At 41.9% G+C, this 26,315-nt stretch overlaps 1 protein-coding gene and 1 long non-coding RNA gene across 5 annotated transcripts in view; one reads left to right on the plus strand and one right to left on the minus strand.

The window, feature by feature from the left end:
* Nucleotides 1–2,078: 2,078 nt before the first annotated feature.
* On the minus strand, nt 2,079–14,184 carry LOC137663425 (uncharacterized). Its single transcript, XR_011048184.1, has 4 exons — nt 14,066–14,184; nt 9,721–9,826; nt 5,915–6,353; nt 2,079–2,427 (listed from the first exon to the last, which is right to left on the minus strand). It is a non-coding gene; the product is annotated as an uncharacterized lncRNA (long non-coding RNA).
* A 548-nt stretch (nt 14,185–14,732) lies between these two features.
* Nucleotides 14,733–26,315, plus strand: part of LARGE1 (LARGE xylosyl- and glucuronyltransferase 1) — a 300,056-nt gene continuing 288,473 nt past the window's right edge. For 3 of the 4 annotated variants that reach the window (XR_011048183.1, XM_068400631.1, XM_068400632.1), the window contains exons 1-2: nt 14,733–15,437; nt 17,413–17,499. The gene's annotated coding sequence lies outside the window, so the exon portion shown is untranslated. The remainder of the gene's footprint in view (nt 15,438–17,412; nt 17,500–26,315) is intronic. The other variant, XM_068400633.1, reaches the window with a different exon arrangement.

Below are 26,315 nucleotides of genomic sequence, written 5' to 3' on the forward strand. Positions count from 1 at the left end.
TGTTTTCATCCAGATATTTAGTTTTCCTTTATCAGGTTTTTATTTAACTATTTTTTTCCCTGTAATATTGGGGCAGAAATAGAGCACAACCGCACTACAAACCCACAGAATACAAGACTGTATTCTGTAATTGCTGGTGCCGCTGCATCTTGGTGATTTCCCACACAAGTCTATTAGTCGTCAGTGAGCTGCTGGGAAGAAGCTCCAGAAGAGGGTTGCACGGAGCAGTTATCAGGGAGGATAGGTCAAGGGGGGCTGCTTGGGCAGTGAGGTAGCTCTCTTATTCCTCTACCATATCTGCTAAGCTAATGCCAGGAAATTAATTCCTTTGACATAGACAGTAACCCCCCAAATCCCAAGAGAGCACACAGAAACTGTTCCACAGCACCCTGTGCCTGCCAGCCCAGAGATATGTGTGAAGGGATGTGGGATCACGAGTCCAGAGTGAGAAACCTGCAAGGATGTGTCATTCATTACCACAACCCACAGCATGCCTGCAGATGTGGGACCTGAGAACAGAGTGCTAGTGTGGAGAATGTCAGGATGCAGGCTGCCGTATGTTGGCAAGCGCAAGATTACCTAACCCATGGTTAGTATGCAGTGTAGGCAGGTTTTATTAGCAAAGTTCAGACCATGATGTGCTAATTAAAGAAAAGGTTGTCCTAGTTGCTAAGGAAATTAATGCTTTCTGTACTGGTGCTTCTACCCCAACAAAGCATGTTCTCAGCTGTCCCTCCAGTTGCGTTTGCCAGAAAGAGGGGTCAGGCCTTGATATTGTTGCTTCCGTGACTACAGTGCTCTTGTGAGCTGATTTTCAGGTGAAGAGTCAGAAGTGAAAGAGATGCCAGGGAAAAGTGGTTTAAAACACTCCTTTATTGGGTACCTGTCTAGTGACAAGCTCCTCTTAAAAATAGTGGTTTCAGGGTATATTGTTTTGTTTTTTAAGCTCAGTTCTGCTTCTTTTGGGAAAGATACAGTCCAGACTAGGAGATTTGTATGCTTTAAAATTGGTCTAACTGTCAGCTCTTCTGTAAGGCAGAGGTTGACTGAGTGTTGAAGCCAGTTCTGCGTAATGGTTTGAATTTTTTATTAGTAAAGAAGCTGGCTACCACCAGACAGGCATCTTGCTTAGCTTAGTCTCATGAGAAAGCATTCTCTGATTTGTTATTCCTCTACCGTAACACATACTGTGCATAGGCAGCTGCTAGAGACATAAGGATGCATCAACAGGACTGAAAACTGCATATTGTGAACTTAATGTGTAAGTGAAAAAACTGTCTTCATGGGGTGGTCCATTGCTGGCTGCTAGTCCCACAGCAACCCTGTCATCCTTCATTCTCAGTGTGAGATTTACGTCAGTCCCAGCTTCAAATTTAAATTATTGTGTACAGCATCTTCAAAGCATTTTTTTTCTTTCCTCTCTGCTTCCTCCATGGAAACCTTATCACCAGCACTACAAACCTTTATCCTGTCACTCTGGGGCAATGGTTGTCTGGCTGTAACTTTGTCTCTGTGAGATCCCAGAGCCATGATCCTCCTGTGTCATGGAGATGGGCAACAACAATAAAATTCTCAGTAAGAGAAAATTGTCTCTGTCTGTGGGAGACAACAGAGTTGCTCTACATTAACCTCCAGTTTCCAGTATGCTGGACCACTGTATTTTTTTCTTCTTATGCTTTTATTTCCTGAAGTAATATTCCTCTAGCTGCCTATTATACTGGAACATGTTCCCTTTACTTCACCTGCTCCCCTCCTACCTCAATGCAGACGTTGCAGCATCTGGCATCACCCCTCCCTACCAGCTGGTTCATTACTTCATTCTCCAAGGAATAAGCTGCCATTTTCCAAGACCCTTGAAGTCAGAGTTCCACTTCTAACTTTCTCTCTCTGAGGACTCTAACCCCAGTGTGACATTTATTTCTCTTTCTCTTAAAAATGCTCCCTCTGTAATTTTATCTGGTCCAATTTTGCATTGCAAACTCAGCAACATCCTTTTGCTAATTCAAATGTTCCATCTGCATTGTATTCTGCAGAAAGGGGCTGTGAAACCCTCGTAACACAAAAATCTTTACCTGAACTTCAAACCGGACTTGACAAATGAGCAGAGACTGGAACCTGGTAGAATCTCCTGTTGCCTGCTGGAGGCAGATGTGGACTGTTAGACTTCGAATATTTGGGAGTAAGTTCTGAGAGAAGGAAAGCCAGCAACAGCTGAGCCTAGGTTCTTGCCCGGAGTTACTTTGCTTCAGTGTTTCGGTTGTTGGTGTGGTTGAGGTTTTTTTCAAACAATCTTTATGTTAATAAAGCTGGAAGCAGAAAGGATGAGACCTTGGTGCTATGATGAAGGCAGCATTTTCATTTGCATTTTGGTGGGGGCTTCATCAGTTTACAGGGAGGCACAAAAGTAGCTGCGAACATTCTCAGTGTCTGTTGTGTGAAGAATTGCGAGTGCCCATGTGGGAGAAACATTTGCCATAATTAGGTATTATTAGCCTCAGTGGTCAATGTTCATCACAAGTTCATCCTGTCTGACACAGTCTTGGTCTGTGATGAAGCCTAGTGCTTCAGTCCTTGCTAAATTAACAAGAAACCAAGATAAACAGACATCTCTAAAGACCTTTACTGCATATAAAATGTACCAACCATTTTAAAATATCTTGGAACAATCTGCTTGGATAATATGTTAATGCATTTTTGGACATGCTGACATTTAATAGCTGGATTTACTTTCAGCATGATCCATATTGGATAGTAAAAGGGGGAAGAAGTCCTTGAAAGATGCAAAGAACTCAAAAAATTAGGGATTATTCTCTACACTGGGTTTATAATTCAAATATATCAGTTCTTGCTTAAATTCTAAGTTCATTTATACTCAGTGTGGATATTCATAAAATGCCCTTTTTTTATAAGAGATCAGATCAGGGATAGGCTCAGGCCTTTTATCTTAACTTTTGCTTTGGTATGTAACGTTTGGAGACTCATGGTTATGTCTTTTTGCTAAAGAAAAAGATCCTCTTATGGGCACTCCCTATGCTTTTAACAGAATAGCAGTGCAAAAAAAAAAAGTTGCTAATTTTCAGTGCCTACAACAGTATGAGCATTTAAATGTATATATTTCCAGATGAGAATCAGCATTAACAGAGAGTTAAAGCTTTTAGGCTGCAACTCCCACCAAAGCAAGTCATAAAAAAAAAAAGGAATCACAAAATAAGCAGCAAAGTTCTTCAGTGCCTTGTCTGTGCTCCACACAATTGTTCTTTATTCTGGCTACCTTTTACTCCCTCCCACTGCCCAGATGTTTCCACTTCCACCCATGAATTACTGCTTTAACAAATCAAGGGAATCTGGAAACATATGAAGTGACTAGATCACAAATTTAGAAAAGAAGTTCTTATAACTACAGAAATACAGAAGTCAGGTTGATTTCTTTTTTCCCCCTTTGAAGAGAACATGAGTCAAACTGAAAAACTAGCTATCACATACAAATTACTACTTAAGAACTTATCTCCCAAAGTAATGTTTTCATAACACTGGTAGCAGATTCCACCTAACTAGTTCTTCTTTACTTCTGCATCTTTTGGTTCTCTCTGAAACTATTACTTATATGATAATCAATTCAGATGTTTAGTTCTTTTTTTAAATAAAGAGACTGGGAAGCATATGGGAACAGAGCAGATTCCTGCCAAAATCAGTGGAGAGATTCAGTGCCTGATGAGACATACGTCAAGTGCATTTTTAGTGGAGACCCTGCAATTCTAGGAGGGGATTCTGCATCAATCATTCACCAAGTGTCACAGTTCAGAACACAGTGAGACCCTTTTTTTTTGCATATGTGAATGTGAGATAAGGTTTTAAAGAATTTATGGATCTGTCTACTCAAGGGGTGAGGGGGATGTTGCTTTGACTGTTGCTTTTAGAAAGGTGGTGAGTTTAGTTGTCTGGAATATGAATAGTACTGTATGAAATTACTTATCTTTCATCCAGAACTACTAAGAGTAATACCTTTAGGCAGTATTTCTTGACAGAGAAAAATGTAGTAAGCTTTTCCTAGAATTAAAAAAAAGCATTTAAGTGTACAAATATGTGTAGCTATCCTAGCTAATAATCTCTAATAATGATAAATGGTTAATGCACATTTGATTTCCACACGTCTTCTGTTCCCATATTGTCCCAGATTGGGTCACGTTCCACCATGCCAAATCTCTTAAGAAGCTGTCTTGTTTGTTTGTTTGACAAAATGAGCTCAAGAGCTGAACAGGACAGACCAGTTTTTATAATTAAATGAGAGGGGATTTCTGGTATAGATGTAAGCACCAGTCCTGCAAAGCAGAGCCAGCTCAACACTTCTCATAACACATGTAAAACGCAATGTTTCTGTCTCAAAGCAGAGGGAGTAAAGATGGGGCTGCTATTGCTATGGGAAAGGAATTGGAGGGAGACAGACTGTAGACCATGTGAAAAGTGTCCACCTTCAGCAACTCTGAGAGGGTGGGTAGCATGTTGCTGGACACAGGACTGCTGGAGAGGTCTCCCAAACCCAGCACTGGACATCACACTAGACATCCTTCCTGTTCTCTGGGTGGTGACAGCTGCAGTCACAGCAGCCAACCTGGTTTTCCACAGTCCTGGTATAGACAAAGCAGCCTGCTGGACCACAGCTTACCTGGTCCACACACGGGGCTAGTCTGCTGCAGAGGTTTACATATTCCTATAAAAGCCTTCTGGATTTCTCTGGGAAAACTGGCAGCATGCAGTGTTTAGCTGCATGCTGTATAGCTTTTTCAGAGTTGTGGTCTCAGCACTCATAGACTTTGGCGACTCACTGAGGCTAGAGATGGGATCTCCTATCTTGTCCCAAAGAGTCTCAGACCTCCACTGAGCCACAGCACTTGCAATAGGCTCTGGAAAATTCCTGAGCTCCTGCAGCTTGACATCACAAACACATGTAAATATAAGGAACCTATTCAAGATAAAATTCACATGTAATTTCCTCTCCCTCTGGGTCCTGTTAATTTGGAATCATGTTACACAGCATGTTCAGAATCCTATCTAATTTCCATTTGTTTGAGGCATAGTTTTTAACTATTAGACTTTGTGCCAATTAGAAGCTATGTAATTTTTCCCATTAACAGCCTTAACCAGTCAAAAAGACATTTATGCTCACATTTCCACCAGTTACATTCCAGCCTGGTGTACTGTTGTGTTCATTTCACCTAAACCTTCCAAGTACACGATGCAACTCTTTGGTTACTTCCTCTTTGCTCACCGCCCCCTCCAAGACCACTCTGTAGTGTTATTTATGGTGTCTGGTTTGCTTTGTCACTGTCGTCTTTCAGGTTTAAATAGCCAACGTACTGCTGATGTGGTTCATCAGGAACTAATGTCTAGGTCACAGGAAAGCAGTAGGTTTGAGCAGCAGTACGGGAGGCATAGCTGGTAACAGCCACAGTAGCTACAGGAAGAGGCTAAGGAATGAAATGTACACTCTACTCATCTGCAGCATGGTTTGCCCTACTACCCAGCTCAGCCTTGTCAGGCTGACAATATTGTGCAAGGTCCCCAGCCAATTGTTGTGGTAGGTAGACAGGATTGTCTTCCTGTTCATGCCCTGTTACATTGATGTTGTCAAAATATTCTTCAAAAAATGTAATTCGTTAGTGCCCCAGTTTCTTAAAAAATGCTCAGAAGGGAGAATAGCTGTTGTGAGTATTATTTCAGGGAGAAAACCCCAAATCTGACGGCAGAATCCCATTCTAACTGTAGCCTACAACAAATACAAATGGTTTAGGGTATCATAAAATTCTGAGACCTTCAATGGCATAAAGGACATCTAGGCATCTGACTCTTATTTGTGTCTATTAGGTTTTTTTTCTATAAATGTGATCACTAGAAAGAAATTAGGAAAAAAAGTTACCTGTTCATATATGCATTTGTGAGCAGTGCAGTCAGTACAAGCTTGAAGCAACAAAAACTTTCATGAAGACTCCATCTTCTTCATTCTTTTTCTGTAATATCCAGCCTTACACACACAAACTACATTAATAGAACATCACTGTGGTTGCAAACTCAAGTACACAAAGTTAGGAAATGAAAACTAAATTCTCATATGCAAACAGAATTTGACACCCCTTTTTTCAGATTATGATACAATTCCTAATTAAATCATTACAGAGTGATTTCTACCAGACCCTTACGTTATTTGATGTGCAAAAAGGTCAGGTGCAGACTTCACAGCACTCTTTAGTATTCTTATCATCTCTCTTAGCAACATCTGATTTCTTCATCCAGACAATCTTGGTTTTCATCTTGTATCCCAACTCCCCATCACATCTCTTTTGTTCTCTGTCGGTCTCCTATAGAAGAAATAAACTCACCATTGTTAATTTCAGTATCCACGCCTACAGGGGCTTGAATAGACAGGGGTAACCAGTTTAGAAAAACTCAGTTTTGCTCCTGAAGTGGTGGATAGAAAAGAAGAAGAAGAAGAAAATTTTATAAAAAATCATTTGCTGTCAGGGATCAGCAGATGCAAAGCCTGGTAATGATTCAAAGGAGAGTGAGCTTTCTTAGCTGCTGTGTTAGACTAGTCAAGGAAGAAGAAGAGGTCTGAGCTCACTTTATGGGTACAGATTCTTTAAGGATGCAGCTCTTCCCTTTTATCAACTCTGTACTAAGTACACATGGATTTTTAAAGGCTTACATAAGTAAAAACCAATTTTTTTTTATGCTCAAACACCAGTGGCATTCTGAGAAGATTTCTTAATCCATCACTAGTTTTGAGGCTCCAGTTGCTGACCACCCAGTAACATGTGGCCCACCACCCCTCAAACTTGTCATAGATCATACTGCAGAAAGAGGACTTGCAACTAGTCCTTCCTTTCAATGAGCTAATTGATACAAACAAGGTAAGACTCCTATATTATAGCCTAGTAATTGCCATGGCAAAGCTAGTACTGTGTTTGGCCTAAAGCCCATTCTCAAGGAGTGGTACCTTTTTCACCTTGATTTGGGAGAAGGTAAGGAAACACAGTACCTCCTGCTGATGATCACTTGTCTTGGCTGCATCTATTTTGCATTTGGTTATGCTGAGAGGAAGAAGGTGGGAAAAAGTTTCAAAAAGCCACTGGCATCAAGTCCGGTACTGGAAAAATCTCTCAAGTTATTCCCTCTCATTGGAATTGCTGTAATATCAAGCTGGCATAGAAACAATAAGGCAGAACGCTAGGAAATATTGTCAACACGGGCAAAGGGCACCATGCCAGTATAATTTCTGATTCCAGTACTGAGATCTTGTGTGTTGGTTGGAGAAGTGATGTTTAAAATTATTTTCCCTCTCTATAGATGGAATTCTTTTAACTGACTTAAACACATGCTGATTTCATTGGAAACTTCATTTGGTCTGGTCATTTCTTTTAGGTGCTGCATGAACTGTGAATTCTGATGCCATCCATGGTAATAAAGCACACAATCTGACACAGACTGCAATTTTAGAGTAAGTAGCAATGCCAGCACCTGTGTGGCTGCCAAGCTCAGAAATGCAAGTACACACACAGAGTATAAAACATCTATTGAATTGGTGTGGCTTTTTTGTATTTGTTGCTGGGTTCCTTCAATGTCACCTTCAGACTTTGAAGGACTGTCCTTTTTCTGGGTCCAGCCTTGCCTGCTTGGCCTCTAGTATGTCTGACAGCTTTAGTTTTACCTAAGAATCAATGGAAAAAACCCTACTGTGTCAAGACACAGTCTGAGTCGCAGAATATTGAAGTGTTAAAGTACTTCTCTGAAAAAGAGGTGTTTAATGTTGACAGGTTCATTGGCACTAGTATCGGTCTTGCCTTGTTGCTTGACCTTAGCATCAACTTCCCTGTAACTGCCGTCGAGATTGAGGAGGATTATCCTTTTGTTACTGACAGTTGCACTGCTGAGATGAGGTGACCTTTCCTATTCTTTTGCCAACATAGCAAGTTCAGATCATAGCTCACAACTTCTCAAATGCCAGCAAGACCACAGAAACTTTCTTTAGCATTGACAGTTTTGGCTGGAGAGCTGGATGTAGATGTAGCTCACAGTCACAGTATACTTCTGAGATACACAACCAATTGTGGCCACTAAATGAGTTCACGTTTGTACGCTTGGCTGTTCGGACTATGCTCCCTGTTTATACTCAGAAGCATGTACATATATTTTCATTGTGCTTTTGTCTGACAAGGACATGAAAGTGGACTTTCTTCTGTCAATTTTGTTAAACTGCCATTAAAGATTCTTACTGTTGAGATGGCCAAAAAGCAAATAAGCCTGGGCTTTATTTTACCCTCACTTAATTGGACAGTAGCAGCTATAATGCGTTTCTGCTTTCTAGAGAAATCCTCTAGAAAATATTTAAAAGAATAGCCCTCATTGGGAAAAAATATGGAAGTTTAGGATCTGACTGACAATCACGGTCATTTATTTTTGGTCAAAAATATTCCTACCTGACTCATTAAGTAGTCATTCGTAAAAGTAAGTTCGGGGTAATTTCCTTCCCCACAGTGCCTATTTTTAATTCAGGTATTTTTAAAAACAGATTCTAAAGGCCTGACCATTGATACAAAACTTAAGATTATTTTAACAAGTCTTGATATCATGCATTAAGTTGTAATAATATCTATGTTTTTATCATTCATGTGTCTGTTTTAATTTTGTTTACATTTTATATTTACACTTACTTTTTAGTCCTGTACAGATTTTTTTGGTCAGACTTAAATCAGCATAAATGTGACGAAGGTCAGGTGTGTTACTACTGACACTCTGGCTGCCTAAGGAAGCAACCTGAGCATTCATACGGCACCCTCCAAACATATCTAAGCCACCGAGTTAGGGACATCGGAGCTGACAGATGATGCTAGCCATAAAGGACATTGCTCAGACTGCATGGAACTTGACAGACATCTTAACATTGTTTACTCAATCATTATTAGGCCTACCGTTGTTGGTTGTCTGAAGAGGCTATTTGATTGTGGGAATAACTCATTTGTCACAGGTATTCTCTGAGTTCATATAACTGGCAGTTATTCCTACTTTCTGGCAGAACACTCTGTCAATGATTGAATAAGCCTTTCCGCTCTCTTAAAGAAGACACAATTCTTCAACTACTGTAAGGCCAGTTTTCCTTCTAATTAGCACACTGGCTCTGGGGAGGCCTGTATTGCTAACACTTTCAGAAGTTAATGAAGCTATATATGTCTATACCTTCCATGTATAAGACAGGTGCTTCTAATGGAAACGAAAGGTCCTGTTTTGATGGAGTAGAGTATCTTCTTTTTCACCAGAGTAGTGAAAGGTGTCAGACGAGTTAAAATCTAAATGTGTAAGGTTAAGAGTGGAGGAGCAATACATCCTTTGCTTTAATACTTCTAGAAAGTATGGCAGATATTAATTATACAGGTCTACCATTCATTTAAGGCTTTTCATAGTCTTATTTAGCATTCATACTGCAGGGCAATAAATGGCGAAGTGTAACAAAAGAAACAGTAACAAGAGAGAGACACTATATCCACTATTTGCTTGGGAGTGAAGTGAAGCAATCAAATAGAAACAATTACTAACAGAGAACTTTATAGAAGTGTGTGTGTATGTATATATGTGTATATATATTTTCCCAGAACACAGACTGGGACATAAAGGATAGTTTAGGCTGAATACCACTGAATCAGTGCAGTTGCTCCATTGACATCAACATACCTTGATTTAGGCTTAAGAGTACCTGGGTCAATTTCATCTTCACAGACAGTGAAGTGTAAAACTATTTTAAACTTTGTCCAATGCTGCTTTCCTTTCCCAGAAGATTCTGTAAATGGAATGATACATGTCAATATAGAAGTTATGCTACTGTACATTATCCAGAATTTCACTGCAAACAGCATAGGTGTGAAGATACCTTTGTAAAAAAAAAAAAAGACACTTCAAACACAGCACTTGTTACTTTTTTTTTAGGGTGGGGTCATTACTAAGAGCTCTGGAAACATTGGCATTGACTTTATGTCGTACGAAATAAGGTCTTTTCTGAGTTATATAAGTCATATTAGAAAAATAATAATCAACTATTTTTATGAGTAGAAATATAGGATTGACTTGACCATGGTAGGTCCAAACTTAAAGAAGTACTATCAACCTGAAATCAGATTAACTTCATAAAATTAAAGTTGCACCATATTTATTCTGCTTATCTTCACTAGTTTTTATGGGTTTAAAAGCATTATTCCTTAAAAAAGACCAACCAACCAACCAAAAAAACCCCGAGTATTCTCTAAATGACTGAGTCACAACAAAAGGAAAGTAGTAATTGGCAGCAATGAAAAAAAAAAAACCACAGAAATTTCTGTCAGAGATATAAAGTAAACAAACAGGAAAATACCCATTTCCTTCACGTTTTCTTTGATATAGGGCATAATGCTATCTAAGACTCTAGTATGGATGTTTACCTTTTTGCTTCTAGTACAACTGAATTCTGGGAGAAACCCATATGAAAATCAAAATACGTTGACACAAAACAATCAGTTCATTGTCTGAAATCTATTTTGGCATTAAAGAGAAATAATTTCTGTTTTAATAACTTAATTTCCTTTGCATTCTGAAAGTTTTAGGTTTTCATGATGTTTTCTAGTTATTTAAAGGCATTCAGTTTACCAGTCTTTATTTTTTTTCAGTTCCTACAGCCCCAGGGAACCTGCTCTGACTTTCTTGCATTTTGTTAATTTTTCTTTTTTCTGTTACATGCACAGGAAAATCTCCACTAAATTTTAATTTACTGCCCATTGTGGAGAGCATATATAATAGAGCGTCCACTTTACACTCAAGAACCGGGAATTTATTTTTCCAGAGTAGATTAAGTTTCACTTATTTCTTGTCTGAAAGCCTTTTCCTACAACAAAAGATGTTAAGCAGCCTGTTCTGCAGCAGTCCTGTGTTCACTGAAGTGGCAGATGATAACAAAAATCTCAAGGGTTAGGACTTGCTTCAGACTTTTGGTTTTACTCTTCATTAACAGTTGTGCAATTTAGCATCTAAAAGTTAAGAGCAGCAATTTATAAACAAGAAGTCACAACCTTCTGTGTTGAAGTGGACCAGTTAACAATCTAGCCAGCCTGCTAAATCAGATTTGAATTTCTGTTCCCCATGATAACACCCTGAATGGTTAATTTTTATGAAAAGTAGCTATTTCACCAACTCCACAGAAAAGCAGATCATGGAGAACTTAGTTTTGTCCATGCATATCCCATATCTTGAGTGTGACGCAGCAGCATCAGCCTCACTAGGTATTTAAAATGCTGATTAACCACAGGAGTGTGTGTGGAGGAATGGGGACAGAACACCTTCCTGGTCTTCAGGAACGTTTTAGCTTCTGTTGCAGCTGGCACATAATACACTATTAGAGTAGTAAAGCAGTTTTCAGTCACCTCCTGAACAAAGCACTGTCTTTTTCCTCAAAAGACCTCATTGTGGTTGAATTCAGCTAGAACAGTGAAGCAACTGTCAGAATGTAAAAAGGACTTCACTGGTGTTAAATGGGAGATGACCTTCGTGCACTTTTATAAGTTTCAATACTTGTGGGCCTTGCACCTCCCTTTCACGTAAAATGGTTATATTGGAAATAATTTTGTTCTTTTCATCAAAACCCAGATAATTGGTGTTTGGGGTCTTATAAACAGACTTAATCCTATTTTACTTACTGATGTTCTGGTACAGTGAAAGTACCATAACCTGTTTGAAGCTGTGTACTGTTAAGCCTTTGTCTCTTGTTCCAATAAGGAAAAAACAAGACCAAACATTCGTGTGATAATTTTACATCAGTATAACTTGATCACATAACACTGCCTCAAAACTGACATGTTCCTATTATAAAAGAAAGGTCTGTTTCACAAAATTTTTTAATAACAGGACTGGTAAAGCTTTGAGATTTTCAACATTATATAACTGTCATTTTTTCTAGAACTAAATACTTGACATTACTATAGGTTTTGCTTTTTTATCTTTTTAAATGTAAATAAACATCTTACTCCAGAACCTGTGCAGCTTCTGGAGAAAGCTTCTTTCTGGCTGAATGAAATCTGAAGTGCAAATATTTGCATCTGATTTCTTCTACCTATCCTTGACATAAGGATCCTTCTGCATTACTTGTTTACTCTATGTCCAAAGCAATTGATGCTTCAGGATTTTCAAGGAAAAAGACTAATGGGAGTGATTTTATGATGAATAGGAAAAGATTTCTCGCTTATAAACACAATTTCTGAAAAACTCTATCTTCATAAGTAGTCACTCCTCCTGCCCCTGTTAGTTTTTGTAACCTAGTGGTAATCATTCTCGGCTAGAGCCTCTGACAAATGCTGCTCTGGGTTTGGGCAACTGTTGTCCATTTTGTGAGTAGGTCACCAACCTGACAGATGCAGAGAAATTTTAAGTAAGACATTTTGTTTCAGTATGAAGTTCCATCATTTGTCATGTATGGTGGTACAAGTAGATAATCCCTAATAATCCATGCTGCTCTTAAAGAATTTTTGTGGGTGCTGAGTTCTCTGCTCTAATAGCAGGTAAGAACAACAAGCACCTGCACAAATTGTTCAATATTTTGTAGGATCAGACTCTGACAATTTACTAATTTTTAAGACATAGCACGAGACTAAAAAAAGTGAAACTCCTGAGAACTCCAGTAACAGGCAGTAGACAGTCTGGTTTTATTAATGAAGTTGTATACACAATCCTGTTTCCTCTTCCATACATCCCCAGCAATTTGTTCATTGTGACTGTCACCAAAGCAGTTACAGTCCTTCAACAGTGCAAGAAAACACTATTACATGATCCTTTAGCTTCACCTAGGAGAATGGACAGAATAAGTCCCTTCAGTATAGCTCATTTCTGACTTTGATTTGCTTATGAAAACAACTAGCACAACACAGACTGATCTGTATGTTATTGTAGCTTCTCCAGAAAATCATTCATATCAGAATTAAACTCTTTTTACAGATATGCAGATTTTCTTTTTTCCCAAAAAATGCTTTCCTAGTTGTCATAATATGTCAAAATTTGCAGTTAGTAACACTTACGTGATATAACTGTCATGTTCAACTTTATGATTTACTTCAGTTCATCTGATACCGCTCCTGGCTAAAGCGCCAAGAAGTGGGCGCTGCTGGCAGCAGAATACTAAGCTTGATGGACCAATGCCTTAATCAAGTCTGGCAAATACTATCTTGCCATGAACAACCTGTTCCAGAGTTCACAAGACTTTGGTACAGCATACTGCAAAACATAATTTCTGCCCACAATAAAGCAACTTTCTGAATAAGTTATAGCATTTAAGCAGTTGATGTAACAAGAGAAATTAGCATCTGTGGCATCTTTGATAGAACACTTTTCTCTTAAATTACTCCCTTATCTTTCTGGACGAAGAAAACCGTAAGTACTGAATACTATCCCTATTATTTCTACTTCTGATTATTTACATTGTTACTCAAAGCACGTGTATACTTTCCTTCCTCTTCCATTCTAAGCACAAATCAATGCCTTTTTAAAATCGGCTTGTATGCATATTTGCTCCCCTCCTCTAATTTCTGTTTTCCTTGCACCCCTGTCGAAACGTCAGGGCAACCCTTCTCCACCCATACACAAAGTTCATCATACGGTCCTCTTAGTATGCTAATGTATTGCAACAATCCATTTTACATTGCTAATGACATGAAAAAAAAGACGATGAATAAAAAGAACAAAAAAGAGCGTTGATGGTTGTTTTATGCCCACGGCAGAAAAAAAAAAAAAAAAAGGTGTATTTATCACTTCGCTCTTAGCAGTTACCAGCACGCAGGGAAACAAGACAGGGACGCGCTCCGCCGCGTTTGAGCGAAGAGATGCGGTGTTCATTCATGACGGGTGGCGGTACAAAGTCGGGTCTTCCACCGCCGAGCGCGCACGGTCGGAGGCCGGGCGCCGCTCCGCCTCCCGTCCGGCCACCCCGCCGCCAGCGCCTGCGGCGAGGGCCAGGCCGGGCCGGGCCGCCGCGGCCGGAGGCGCCCCTCGTGCTCCCCTCACTTACCACAGCGCGCCGCGGCGGCCGGGGCGGCGCGGTCAGGTGCGGCGCTTGGGGCGGCCATTAGGCGGGCGATCGCCGGCGGCTGGGGCACCGTTAGGCAGGGAGACGCCGGCGGGCGTGGGGCTGGCGGCCCGCCCCCCCGCGCGGAGCCGGCTCCCCCCCCAGCCCCCTCCCGCGGGACGGGCTCGCTGTCACGGGCGCGGCGGGATGCGGGCGGCGTCCCGGCCCCCCTCCGCGCGGGTCCAGGTGTAGCGGCCCGGGGCGCCGCGCGGGCGGGCGGGCCGCAGTGGCGGCCGCTGCTGGTTGGGCGCTCGGCGCCTGTCGCTGGGCGGTGTGTCAGCGGGCTGGCTCCGCCTCGGCCCCGCGCCTCCGCCCGCCCATGCACAGACATGACACAGACACACAATCACTGCAGCTGCCGCTGAGCCCGGGGCAGAGCGGCGGCGGGCACCCCGCTCCCGGCACCCGCGGAACGGCCGCGGCCGCCTCCGCCTACGGCCCGCCGGGCGCAGCGCCGGCGGCGGGCAGCCTCGGCACCGAGACCCGCAGGGGGCAGCCTGGCACCGGGCGCCGGAGGGACCCGACGGAGGGAAGGCTGGCAGCGGGGAAGGGGCGGGAGGCAAGGAAGGAAGGAAGGCAGGAAGGGGAAGGGGGCAGCCTGGCACTCACCCTCGGAGGCGGCCGCCGGGCACAGGCGCGGAGCGAGCCCGGGCGGAGCGCGGCACCCAGCGGCCGCTGAGGCCGGGCCGGCAGCAGTAGCAGCGGCCGCGGCGGTGCCGGAGGGAGCCTCCCCGTGCTCGGCTCCACGGTGCTGGTGACCTTCCCGGGGCTGTCCGCCGCCCGCCAGGCCGGGGCAGGGCCTCCTCTGCCCGCGGAGAGTGTTCACCAGGCCCCGGGGAGAGGACAAGAGGCCTGGCCGGAATCCCCCGTCGCCCCCGGGTCCTTCTGGCCGCCGGCGGGGCCTGCGCGCCGCGCGGCTCGCCGCCAGGGAGAGGGGCGGGAGAAGGCGAACGGGACGGACGGACGGGGCTAGGCTGCACCTCAGGACAGCGCGAAGCAGGGAGCGGGCAGGCCCTGGAGTGAGAACTGGGCGGAGGAGGAGAAAGCCACCTCGGCGGCGCATCCCGGCAAAAGTGGGGACCTCCCCGCCGCCCTCCTCCTCCTCCCACCGTCAGCAGCTTCTCGTCCCGCGGAGAGTGGAGCTGCCGGTGCCGCCCCGGCTGGGACCCGCCGGCTGACACCTCCGGAACGCCGAGCTGCGGGGACGAAGCTGGAGCTGCCCGCCTGGAGCGAAGGAGGGGGAAGGACCGCTTGCCTGCGCGGAGAGGCGGGCGCTGGGCACCCGTCCCGGCGGCCTGGGAGCCATCCGGCGAAGGTAAGTGCCTGGTCGGGTCGTTGGTGCTTTTAGAAGCGAGGGGCGGGGGAGGGCGAGAAACAATCGGTGAGTGTCTCTCTTCCAGCAGCCCGGGGGAGGGGGCACCCGAGGCCGATGGGGCTGGGGTGGTGGTTTTATCTCCTGGATTTTAATCCCCATCAGATCTGGAGTTGAAGAAATGCTCAGGCGGAGGCACGCTCGTCGCTCCCCTGGCACAAAGGGACACATCCCGCCATTCCCCAGCCCAGGGAGGTTACCCCGCCTGTCTCGCACTCCCTTCCCCTTGGTTACACCGCGCCTCACGCCCCTCTCGTCCGGCCGGGGTGTGTTCCCGCCCCGCGGGGGTCTCCAGCCGTGGGGCGGAGCGGGGCCTGGGCCGCCGTCCCGCCAAGTACCGCCGGCTGCGCGGGGGAGTCCGGGAGAGCCAGGGACTCTGGTGGGTGCTGCCGTGCGGGTGGAAGGGTGTCACGCCGTGGGGCGTGAACACCTCGCCCCTCGGCATGCCCGCTGCGGGGAGGCAGCCTGCCTGGACGGGACCTGTCCACCGGCTCGGGGCGAAGCTGGAGTTTCGCTGGGACGCTGAGGCGGGGAGGGGTGTTGTCCCATCCCCCTCCAGCCTCCCCAGCAAGCCGTCAGCCCAGGAAGCTCTCCTTTGGGAAGGCTTCTGCTATCACCTGCTATCCGAGAATTGTGTCATTTAGATCATTAATCCTGTCTCACCGAGGGAGAGAATAGCAACTTGCGGCCTCTGTGGAGGTGATGTGAAGTTTGACAATGCCTTATGCAACACTTTGAGGTGAGATTCCTAGCTCCTCCGCTGTGCCTGGTTTTGTTTTTGGAAAGCAAGTGATTTCTCCTCTTTGTAGAGCATCAGACAAGCGGTCTTTATTTGTGTTTTCACCTGAGTACGATGTCTTCTGCTTTGTTCAACTTGGAACAGGGGTACTGCTAGACAACAAATAAAGCTTACTTTTCTCCAACATGCATTTTTTAAACTGAAAATTAGCCTGTGGAGGCATCTGAACAGTTGTTACAAGGTCTTACCTTTTTTGTCTATGTATTGTACTTGTTTTTTATAGCACTCTTAAAATTACTACCGGAAATATTTTCACAGCACTGATTGTCATTTATGTATTCTGGAAGGTATGGATGCCAGGATGGAAATGACAATGAATCAAACGTCTGTTAAACATTATTAGCTTTGTTTTTAATACAATTTCAGTGCTAGAAGAAATGGAAAGCACTGGGCTAAACAAAATACTATGTTAAAACCAGACCTGGCAATTGCCAACAGGTTAGCACATTTTATTTAATGAAATCTTCTGGATACAGATTAATTTTCTTTGTACAACATTATTTTTTTTTTAACTTGTTCAGAAATAGAAACAGCTGGAAAGTAGATAAATGGATTGAAATGTTGCCTAGTTTCCCTGCAGTTTCTGTAAGTGGTTCTGTCTTCTGCTAAAAAAAAAAAAAAAGCTAGTTTCACACAAAAAGACAGGGTAGTGATTTGTCACATATTCTTTAGACTCCTACTGCAAAGGTACGCTAGGGGGACTAGTTTGGGTTGTTTTTTTTCCCCCCATTCAGTGGTGAAAATGCACAGACTATTGTAATAAGACGTATGAAATGAAGGCTTTTTTTTTTCTCACCTTATAGAGCTCCATCATTATACTGCAAGCTTAGAGGAAAAATTGCATGTATAAACTCAGGCGAAGAGTTCAGGTCAGGGGGGATCTTCTAACAAAGTCATTCTGCTCCCTACTGCAAATGGAGATAGGTTATCAAAGGTTAGTTAACTTACAAGAACAGAACAAGTTAACAAAAAAAAAAAACACCCTGGCTGTCCTCGCTGTGTTGCAGTTTTTTAAAATGGAGAAGTGGCCAAGGTGGAACAGGTATCCCTAGGCTTCTTGAAAACTGCAAATTGCTGATAAGTTTTCCAAGTTTGAAATGTAAAATTCTTCTTGCTTAGGTGTCCTGTGACAGCCCTTGATCAGCAAGGCTGCAAGTCATGTAGAAGCCGCAGTAACTGCAGAGTCTCTGATGGATAATTGGATTGGTAGGTTGGTTTTGATTTTTTTTTTTTTTTTTGTCTTTTAATTGCCTGCTGTGGTAGCAGGTTCCTTTTCTCCATCCTGTTGATGTTTAATTCTCACAATTTGTGATTTATATTGTGTGTGGCATCTTTCTTGTTCAAAGTATGTACCCCATTCCCAGTTGCTGGTGAGGAAAGCGTAGCTTGGAGGTATTTGGATGGTAGCATGTAGCAAGAGATTTTTTTTTTAATATCTGAGATATGCATGACAACTTTTTTTCTTCACTGTTTAGATGACAAAAAGATTATAAGTTTTCTTAGGTCTGGAGAAATATGCACTGGTTTTCTTTGAAGGAGCACTGAAAATAGTATTACTAATATGTTGAATTCCCTGTGCCAGCTATTCAATCTACAGGAATTCCAAAGTACAGTCCTCAGAAAGCCAAAGTGCGGAGCAGTGGTAAATGACTGCATGTCTGTTGGCAACTTAAGATCTGTCAGAGGCTTGATCAGAAATTTCAGTGTGTAGGACTTAATATTAGCAGAAGTAGTATTCCTTCTGAAGGAATTATTTTAGAAAACTGATAAAACTAGATATCTCCCATGTGCACTGAAATCACTGAACTGAAGCGTTCTTAAATATGATTTTGAAGGAACAATCCTCCAAACTATTACTTGTGCGACTGTTTCTTGCTCAAATGTGTATTTTTTGTTTTTACCTGGAATAAACAATCAGTTGTCAGTAGACCCTTACTGGAATACTCTCCTCTTTTGTCCTCTGTCTGATTTCTTTTTTGTATATGTGCCTTTGTAAGAGCAATCTTAAAAAAAACAAACACACGCATACACAAACCCAACAAAACCCAAGCCATTTTGCCTGATGTTTATAAACTGTTTATGAAGGTTAATAACCCGTAAAATTCATAACCTGACTACAAAGTCTTTGCACTATATGCTAAATTTGATCTACATGCAAACTATCAATGTTGATGGGAGTGCTTATGTAGATCCAGAACAGCATTCCTTTTTTTTTTTTTTTTTTTTTCCCCTGGCTTGTATGAAAGCCTATGTTAATGAGCTCTTGCCACCATTAATTGAAGACCTTTCCTCATCTGCATTAGAATAAATCAAAAAAATATCAATTTTAAGGTTACGAGATTTCTGGTGTATCTAGTTTTCCTATAACCTGTGTGTGCTGATAACATTAAGACTTATGTGAGAAGAAGGTGTAATGGCCAATGCAAGTTTATGGTTGGTTATTCTTTGTGAGTTTGTCTCCATTCTCTCCAGAGTTGGCTGTATTGGTTATTTGCCTAATTTGCTAAAGAACTCTCTGAAAAGTAGTTTTGTGTAGGGAAACATACACACATGAGCACATGCACTATTTTTGCTCTGTTAGCTGTCTGCGTTTGGCTCATCTTTTTTTGTAGTGAATGCTAGCTTTAAAAAACAGTCATTGTTCATTATCCCACACTTGGCATAATTTAAGAGCTGGAGAGTCAGAACTACCATCAAGGAAGGTAATTTTACTTTTCCTTTTTTTGCTTTTTCATTGGATCACTAATTTTCTCTTCCTTGTGGTACACGCACCTGAAGATAAGGGTTAAGAAATGAGCTTTGTACCTTGTAGGGATTAATGACTCTCTTTGGTGTCACTTGACTTAGTATTTCAAGGTCTGTCCTGTGTCTTGTCAAAGCTTGTTCAATGCATGACTGTGGAAGGGGAGTAGCAGATAACAAATTCTATTTTATATGGAAGTCAGTGGTTCAAAAATCAAGGAGAAAATTGCTAGAAAGGATTATCCTGGCCTTGGCACTGACTTTGAAGCAAAACTGCCAAGGCTGGAATCCTTGTTTAAGTGCCATGTGCGTCAGAATTAGAAGCAAACTGTAAAATAGTTCCATTACCTGTTTTAATTTGTAGACCAGACCAGGTCTGATCTAACAATGCTTACAGTAGTAAGCAGTGTTTTTTTTGGGATATAGCTACTATTTCCACAACAATGGAGTTAACTGGGTAGAAGCTACACTTAAAATTGGCAAGAATAACCCCAGCAATTTCTATCCAATGCTATAGCAAAAAGCCAGAGCTAATCACATAAGCCTGATGATGGAGGAAGCTGGAAATATCGGACGGTGCAGGCAGAATGCAGTCTTCCTCGCTAACCTCCACATAAGACAGGTATGCTTGAAAATAATAAAAAGAAATAAATGACTTTTTAAGGATAGAGTTCCCTGTCTTTATGCCTCCGATGTCTTGACCAGTGTTACAAGGAGATAGATGTCACCACCACTCCTCTCCCATGCTGACTCCAGAACCATAGCTTTCTTAAATCAGAAGGACAACATCCATATCAGTTTAAACCTGCTTTCACTTTCTGGCACTGATACACTTTTACAAGAAAACAGCAAAAGAAAATCTTTTTAAGAACACCCCCACACACACACTTCCTTCACCAGAAATTTTCTGCTGCTTAAAACTTCCCTGGAAGTTGAGTTGTCTCTTTCAGTTGCAGCTTTCAATAGTTCCTCTAAAGTTTATCCCAGAATGTAATATTTACATGCAAAATGCCATCATATCAGTTGTATCATTAGCTTTTGGATTTTATCTCCTGGTAGGCATTTGACAACTAAGACTTAAGGCTAGGAGAAAACTAGAAAGCTATGTTATTGAGCAGTCTTCGTTTAAAATACAGCGAAGAAGAATGAAGGATTTTGTTTTGGTAAGGATGAAGAGGAGAGAAAGGGCAGAGAAGTGAAGGAAAGGAATTGTGGAATTTGATTTAATTTTTTTTTAAATGTGAAACTCTCTGTTTTCTTACAATTTCCAAGTGGACTTTTGTACCTGTTTAGGGACTTGGGAATTAATTTGTCTGTTTGGCGAAAAAAATGCTTCTCATCCTGGAATAAAAAGTGTTATTGAATAGTGAAATGGGCAAAGCAAGAGGAATTGTGAACTGTTCAAATGAGACAAAGTTTCTAGATGATGTTCAGGCTTCTCAATGCAGCTCCTCCTGGCTAGGTTTCCCTTTCCTCCTCTCTCTGACTCCCCTGCTGTGCCCCTGAACTTCAGTCGCCTCAGTACTAAATTCCCTTGGTGAGTTTTTTTCCCTTCTGTCTTCAGTTAATGCTGCTGCTAATCAATACTGCAAATGGAATTTTATGTTCAGAAGTTAATGGACTTCAATGTATGAATCTGCTTAATTCAATATTTTGCAGACCGAAGGTACTAGAAATGTGTATGCCACTGGATAGAACTAAGAAGTGAAAACCAATTGTTCTAGCATTATTAAATCCCAAATATATGTTCTTTAGATCATGTTCTTAAGAATATTAGCTTTCATTTGTTTTCTAACAGAAGGGAGTCCTAGGCTTCCTGGTTTTTATAGCAAATGAACTGACATTAACTCTGAGGCTCTGTAAGCACCAGTTAAATTCTGTATTTCTGTAGTCTCATCTTTTTTTCAATCCTAAGATTGGTTCTAGAGTATAACTCAGATATAAACACAGGAAGGTTATCACTCATGTAAGACAAGTTTTCTAAGATAAAATATTGGCTGTTTTGCGTGAGAGTTCTTAAATAACATAAAGATGGTTCCTACCACTTTAAAAGGGTACAATTGGCTGTATTTTTGGATTCTTCAATGTTGAGTGTACCGTACAACTAGATGCTGTTTTATCAAAGTAGAGAATTGGAGCATTGAAGAATGAGGTCCCTGTAAAGGTGGATATTTTCTGTTGTTATTATTGGAATACTTTATAACTTATGTCCTTGATCTTGCTTATCCAGAGCTCTTTAATATCAACGACATTTATGAGAAATCTGTTCCCCTTCAGTGACGCTTCCAAGTAGTTGAAATCAGTAGGTTATGATGTCGTAAATAATTTTTAGTACTAGGAAAGTTGCATGTTGACAGTAACTTCCACAAAGCAAAACTGATTAGTTGAAAGAAATGGTAGAAGCTTTTAGTTTGGGATGTCATTCTTCACTGGGAATTATGTTGACAAAATGCAGGATGCTACAAATGGAGAAAGAGGGGAAAAAAATCAGTAATCAGTACTGATATTGAGTCCACTGGAAGATAGGACCCACTAGTGGCTAAAACAAACCGTTTGGTGATGGGCAGGAAAAGGAGGCTTTTGTACTTGTTGATTTTATACCAAGTTCTTGAGACTACTATCCAGAATGCAACCAAACCAATAATTTGGTCTATACTATCACCTCAGAGAGCAACCATCATAGAACCATAGATTTGTTTTGGTTGGAAAGGACCTTTAAGATCGAGTCCAACCGATAACCTAATAAAATATACAAGCAGAGAACATTTGAGATGCAGCTGTCTTCAAGTCATTGTCCAGCAACCGTCTTGCAGTTTAGATGACTTTGAGAAAGAAGCAATGTGTATGAGAATGAATTCACATTCTTCCATAGTTGCTCTCAGACCTCAGGTGTGAAGACGAGAGTATACCAACAGTGGCCTAAGTTACTACATTTCCTTCCAAACATTGCAGTCTGCCTCCCTCTTCTCTTGTTCTCACTATAGTGCTAGCACAACTTAAAGGCTGCTAGATAAAAATAGTGGCTTCTAGCAAACTTCTGGGGTCTTTCAAACTCATTGTTTAGATTAGTGATGCAGATCCTTCATCATTGGAATACCTCCTTTCCATATGAAGGCATTCCTTTGGGAATGATTCCTCCATGGCCAAAATCAGATCAATTTCCAGCTGGTTTCGACAGTGGGGAATCATGTGGAGTACTGCCTTGTAATGTGGTTATCCATCTTGGAGTTTACATCTCTACTGTTGGTACCCAGAGCCTTGCCCCTTGCTTTTGCATGCCCTGCTGGGGCAGTTGAATGTAAAATCTCAACTAGTTCATACTGCCAATGGACACTGCTCTCACTCCAGTGCTCATACCTGGCACCTGAGGTATATCGAACTGCATCATATACTGGAAACATCTGAAATCCTGTTCAGTAAGCGTAGAATGTGATTTATATTACAATCACAGTGTGAATAACTGTGCACAGTTGGTGAATGGGCTGATGACAAAGATGTTCCTAACATTTTTTCTTCAAGATGAGCAAAAATAGTAATATTGTGCCACTAGTGTGTAAGGAGCTCAAATTTATGACAGTATTTTTCATATGCAGAATAGCTTTACCAATTCTCTAGTCTTAGGCATGTTGTGGAAATAAATCCATAAGTTCTTGAATGATTTACAGAGCAGGTTTGAGTGAGGAAAATGACACTGTAGAAAGATAAACTGATGTACTGCAGGTGAAGTGATTTGAGCAAAGTTGTCTGAGTGGTTAGTCAAAAAGCAAAGAGCAGAACTCTGGTTTCCTGAAAGAGTCGCTGTCCTGTGCTTTAAGGATGTGAAACCACCACTGTCTTTAGCAAGAACTATTGCTTAATATAGTTGTGCCTTAGTTGATAAAACCAAGTCCCTGATGATACTCGGCATATAAGAATTATTTTTATGTAAATATACAGAATATATGTGCATCTTAAAACAAACAAACAAAGTTAATTGACAACTGGATAAATGACAAAATAAACCCATCATAGTAGAATTTACAGATGCTCTTTGTTGATTTAGAGGCAGTGCTGTGACCAAAGGAAGAAAAGTGTTTTACTTCTCAAAAATAGAAAATAGTACAACATTTAAAGGAGAAGGAAATAGGAGAATGCTTGAAGGAGTAAATAAATATAACTTGGTCTTTAAATGTTGTAGGTTAGTGTTCTTTAAATATATGGGGTTTTATCTATGGCCGGGTGGTGCTAACAACCTGGAGAGGGAAACTGGCACAGGCCACTGCCATTTAGCAGAAGTCACCATAAATGAACCTTAAGGAGATCAGAGTCTCCACTACATTACTGACATATGCTAACTGGGTTAAAAATGCAGCACTTTTATTGATGACATCATTTTATATCAGTTTTGACCAGTGATAAGCAGGGGCAGGCACAGCATCTGTCTGAATAGAAGGCTACTGCCACGTTTGTATGGCACGTATCCCACTGTGCTGCTGGGCAAATTTGTTAAGGGTGAAGGGGTGGGAAGAAATGAAGGGAGAGAGAAACAGCACTGAGGTAAATGCATATTCAGCAGGTGTCTGAAGGTGGTGTAGTGTGATACAGAACAAAATTTTCAGATGTCCTTCTTTTTGTCCTAAAGCTCTTCAAATTTTTCATAGGTGAGGTTCTTCCCTTTCTGTTCTCAGACTAAAAAATACTGTATTCCACATCAGCAATAAAGTTTTCTGGACCTGCAGTTAGTATCAAAAATTCTCTGAAATAAGTAATTTTGCAGCATATTTTATTTTCTGTGTTTGGGTTTTGTTCGTTAGTTTCGTTTGTCCTACAATTGGACATTGGTATATTGAGAAGGGCCCAAGTCTGATATTTTTAAATATTTTTTTTCTTCTTTCTTTTTCTTCTTTCTTTTCCTTTTCTCCTAGGATTTCATGTTTAAGTTGTTATACATGAAGGTAATATGATTTGGGAAAACATCTTGACTTTTCTGTTTGAAATAGTGGAATTGTGAATGTAGTATAGAAAGCAGTTATTTATTCATGTTACTAAAATACCTAGGGGCTTTGGTTGAGGGAGGGCTCCCTTCATGCTGGGTGAAGCACAAATACACAGACTGTGTGTGTACCTTAAGGGTACTTTATGGAATAGGAAGGCTGGTATAAAATGGCAATATAAACACCGGTGCATGGCTGGAAGTTTTCTGACACAGCAGTGCATTTGGAGAATCACAAAATGGTTTGGGTTGGAAGGAACCTCTGGAGGTCATCTGGTCCACCCCCCTTGCTCAAGCAGGGCCACTCAGAGCAGCTTCTGCAAGACTATGTCCAGATGGCTTTTGAATATTTCCAAAGAGGGAGACTCTACAACCTCTCTGGGCAACCTGTACTATTGCTCAGTCATCCTCACAGTAAAAAGTGTTTCCTGATGTTTAGAGGGAACCTCCTGTGTTTCAGTTTGTGCCCATTGCCTCTTTTCGTGTCATTGAACACCACTGAGAAGGATCTGGCTCCATCTTCTTTACAGCCTCCCTTCAGATACTTATTTTTGACATCCCTCACCAGTTTCAGCTCCAGGTAGGCTCTGGCTTTCCTGGCTGCATTTCTGCATGCCTAGGCAGCATCTCTGTATTCCTCCCAGGTTACCTGTCCCTGCTTCCACCTTTTGTATACTTTCTTTTTGTGTTTGAGTTTTGCCAGAATCTCCTTGTTCATCCGTGTAGGCCTCCTGGCATTTTTGCCTGACTTCCTGCTCATTAGGATGAATGGGTTCTTGAGCTTGGAGGAGGCGATCCTTGAGTATCAACCAGCTTTCTCGGAGCCCTCTTCCCTCCAGGGCCCTATCCCATGGAACACTTTCAAGCAGATCCCTGAAGAGACAAAGTCCGCTATCCTGAATTCCAGGGCTGTTATCTTGTTTTTTGCCCCACTCCCTCCTCTCAGGATCTTGAACACCACCGGTCATTGCAACTTGAGGCTGCCTTTGGCCTTCACGTCCCGAAGGAGCCCTTCCTTGTTTGTCCAGCATAGCACCTCTCAGTGGTGGCTTCTCTGTCACTTGTGTCAAGAATTTGTCATCAGTGCTCTCCAGGAACACCCTGGATTGCTTATCCCTGGCTGTATTGTCCTTCCTGCAGATATCAGGGTGGTTTAAGTCCCCCATGAGGACCAGGGCCTGTGAATGTGAGGCTGCTTCTACCTCTATGTAGAGGGCCTCATCCCTCTATAGTGGTGGCCTATAGCAGATGCCCACTACAGTGTCACCCATACTGGTCTGCTCTTTAATCCTTACCTGTAAGCTCTCAGCTCATCATCCATGCCCAGGCAAAGCTCCATGCATTCCAGCTGCTCTCTCACATAAAGGACAACTCCACCTCCTTGTCTTTCCAACATGTCCTTCCTAAAGAGCCTGTATCCCTCCATTGCAGCACTCTAGTCATGCAAGCCATCCCACCATGTCTCTGACATCCCAACAAGATCATAGCCATGAAACTGCACACAGATCTCTTAATTCCTTGTGTTTATTATCTTCATGTTTATTCATACAAAAAAAATTTCCACAAATGATGGAAGCAATTCAGATAAAAGCACTATTTTTGCCAATATAACTGTGACTACTGTGGCAGCTTCTGCTAGCCAAGTTACGTCAACCAACAGTCACTCTTCACACCATCAACCAACATAGTTGGGGTGTCAGAAATTCCCAAAGCGAGAAACCATTCCTGCCCAAAAGAGCTCACAAAATATAGAAGTAAAAGTGTGCTGAAGTGTTTGAAAACTGGTAGTTTGTACTTTTCCTTTTTTAGGTTTTTTTTTTTTTTTTTAGATTGTACTTTTAATCTCAATAATTTGTCGTTTGAGTAATACTGGCTTATTTATTGATGGTTTTGTTTGTTAAAATGTCTTCGGAAAAAATAAAATCCGTATTCCTGTGTTGTAATCCACCGGAAGCAGCAACATGGGACAGTTCTAAAAAAGTTCACTGTGGTTCTGGGACACAACCAGTTTTCTCTGTCAGGTTACATTGTTTTTTAATTGATGTAGTATTTTAAGTACATTTTTATATTTGACTTGAAAGTGCTAAAATAAAATCTTACAATAGTATATAACATCAATTTTTTTGACTAACTGAACAGAAACCTTTAGCAGGATGGAGACAGATCACACTGCACCTGCCATATGGTGGTAGTTTATGAAGGTGAAATGCATCTAACATGGCAGAACTGAGTCACTCATCACAGATAGCAAGAAATCCAAGTTCTCTTGTGTTTTTGTGTCCTTTTCTTTACCTGTATTCACCATGCA

This window comes from Nyctibius grandis, chromosome 5 (genome assembly GCF_013368605.1).
Source record: "Nyctibius grandis isolate bNycGra1 chromosome 5, bNycGra1.pri, whole genome shotgun sequence".
NCBI lineage: Eukaryota > Metazoa > Chordata > Aves > Nyctibiiformes > Nyctibiidae > Nyctibius > Nyctibius grandis.